Consider the following 3,088-nt stretch of genomic DNA (forward strand, 5'->3'; position numbering starts at 1 on the left):
AGTAACTGTAAAAATAGTTATAATAACTAACATTATTGTTAATATTAAAAGTTTGTGTTGTTAGATTAACTAAGTTAAGACAAATTAACCAAAATTAGCTATTTTAAACTGTCATTCTGGTTAATATAACAGTGGAGAAATGAAATAACAGCATGCAAGTTAAAAGAACTAAATTACGGTTATTTTGACTACATATAAACTTGGTTAATTTTTAAAAAGTAAGGTTACTTTAACTTTTTTTTTTACAGTGCACACTGTGGTTTTGTGATAATCCACTGTGGCTTTAGTTGGGCATGTACTATGGCTTTTATCATAACTAATAATTCTTTGATCTTTGCTACAAGTATACATTAAGCTTACATTAGCTTGTGCTTTGAAGTTGACTAGCTGGCATAATGGACCAAGGACTATAAAGAGAGAGAGAAAGAGAGAGAGAGAGAGAGAGAGATGGAGGGACAATAATTATTGATTTCAACATATTAATAAAACGTATATAATTGATTTTTGTCTATTGTCACGTACATGCATGATAAAAGATAGACTACACCCATTCCATCCTAGCAGCTGTAATGACTTACTGGTACAAAAACCAGCATCACCTGGAACAATTAACACACAAACAAGTATCATCAATAAAATAATATAATATAATTATTATTATTTATATTATATGCCTATTATACTGTATTAAAATAATAATATACACACATTAACTGACTGACTGTGTTTATTAATAGGAGAAGAGACTAGAGAGGTGAAGTGGACCAGTTTTGATGTATCCCTCACTAAACCATCAGCAAGTCAATGTCAGGAAGTGATCAGTCAATTAACAGACAGTCATCCATACATTCACCTCCATCACTCATCACCTGATATTGTATACCTACTGATGTCACTAGCACTAGAGATAAGAACAATAAAGTGTTTTGCTATACATAACACTAAAATAACAAAAGATGTCATCCTCTTACTAACACACAAAATAACAAACAATACTTCATTAGGGATACTATCGATCAGTAATGATTCCATCAATGATGATGCAGTCATTGCACTAACACAATCATTAATTAATAATAAAACAATTGCTGGCTTATTTCTTAGTTACAATGCTGACATCACTTCAACCGGTGCTCAGTCACTAGCTGAACTTTTACTCTACAACCACACACTATCTGCCCTTCATCTCAACCATACTAACATTGATAGTGATGGAGTACTGGTACTGATGGAATCTCTCAGGACCAATAATACACTAAGAGAACTATATCTAGACAATAAACATAAACAAACTTGTTATTCTTTACCTTATTATAAAATTATTGAAAGCAGATTACACTTTGAGTAATTATTTCATATACATATTAGTTTAATAATAAAAAAATTGTTTTATTTAATGGAGGAAAAAATTTATGCTGTCACATTGACCACGCCTCTCATGCCAAAAACATATTATGAACATTATTCACATGAGGAAAAGAGAGAGAGAGAGAGACTGAGAGAAAGAGTGCAGTACAGCAAATGTAATAAAAACTTGAAGTGAAGTCATGAATTTTAATAAACCCATTGCTCAAAAATTTGATTGAACTAAATTGTAGGCAAAACTGATCAAAAAAAAAGATTTTGACAAAATTGTTAAATTTTTGGTGATTGGCAGGTTTTAATTACAATGTAATTTTAATTACAAAACTGTCACCTCAAAATTAATCATGTTCATCAAAATTCATCATGTGCATAAATCAAATTAATGTCAGGATTTATTCTGTCAAAAATTTTTCTCTAAAACTACTACATACAGATAGCTACATGGTACATGGTACATGTATATGTATATATTCCTGCTATGAAAAATAATCATTGACTGACCTCTTGGAATGACTTCTTCTCGTATCTCTCTTCTCCATATCCTGATCTCTTGAGTCCCTCCTCTGATGAGAGATGAAAGTAGAGTATAACATCAGGACAGGGCAGACCTCTATCAGGACCTTTACACCAATCAAGTGATGCACCTATCAAGACAATAATTTTGGACTTATTATTTTTGACTTTGTCTATCCCATAATAATACCAACAACCAAGAGTGCATGTATAAATGTACATACATGCAATACCTAAAGTGTACTTTAATGGAGCATAATAGAGTAAATGGCTCCAAATTTTTATTAAATTTTCTGATAAATATTGATGTCCTTATGCTATGTAGCAAGTTTGAGCAGATTCTGACTTTAATTTCTTGAGTTATGGTCATTTTAAGAAAGTGCTAAAATTCTAAAAAGTACCCAAGACTATATAGCCCATGGTTTTGTCCAAAAAGTTGCCCCAAAATCACCCCCCCCCAATTTTTGTTACAATTTCTGACTTTTATTATATAAATATTAGCTGATTCCAACAAATGGCCATTTTAAGAAATCAGCCTATTTCAAAAAATATATGCATATTACCATATATGGCATATATTTCGCAGGTATAAAATTTCGCGATTTGACTGCATTTTTCTATTTGCGAATAAAAAATTTCGCGATTTAATGTAATTACCACACCTACTATAAAATCAGCATGCTATTTTGCAAATTTTAATTTCGCGAATTTTTTTCCAAAACGCGAAAATTAATCCCTGCAAAATATATGCCGTATACAGTAGATGCTTTTTTTCCAAAAATTTGCTCTAAATTTGCTCCATTTTTATACACATCAGAAAATTTTGAAGGGGTAAGGAGTTAAATTTTGGCAAATTGCAAAATTTTGGTGATCAGCAAAATTTAACTTTGCCACGTGCCTCAAAATAATGGCTCAAAGTGACAGATTGTTATTTTGAAAATTGGCTATGAAAATACTGTTTACCTCTCTTTAATATTTCCTGCTGTTTGGTACTTTCAATGCATGCAGAGGCGTATTTAGGGGGGGGGCTGAGGGGGCTTGAGCACCCCCCTCAGGGCTGGGCTCAGAAAAAATTACTGAAGTCCTGGACTCTTGCATCACTACCAAGCCTCTTAACAAAGTTATCTAGCCCCCTGATCATGATTTCAGCAGTTTCCAGTGCTTTAAGAAGCAATCAGAAGTACCAGTAACATAGCAGTATGCTTGAAAT

General features: G+C 32.2%; 1 long non-coding RNA gene across 1 annotated transcript; it reads right to left on the reverse strand.

Annotated features, from left to right (window-relative positions):
- Nucleotides 1–334: 334 nt before the first annotated feature.
- Nucleotides 335–1,258, reverse strand: LOC109587201 (uncharacterized). Its single transcript, XR_002187443.1, has 3 exons — nt 723–1,258; nt 523–599; nt 335–407 (listed from the first exon to the last, which is right to left on the reverse strand). It is a non-coding gene; the product is annotated as an uncharacterized LOC109587201 (long non-coding RNA).
- Nucleotides 1,259–3,088: the final 1,830 nt, after the last annotated feature.

The sequence above is a fragment of the Amphimedon queenslandica genome, unplaced genomic scaffold, assembly GCF_000090795.2.
Source record: "Amphimedon queenslandica unplaced genomic scaffold, v1.1 AMPQUscaffold_12657, whole genome shotgun sequence".
NCBI classification, from domain to species: Eukaryota; Metazoa; Porifera; class Demospongiae; order Haplosclerida; family Niphatidae; genus Amphimedon; species Amphimedon queenslandica.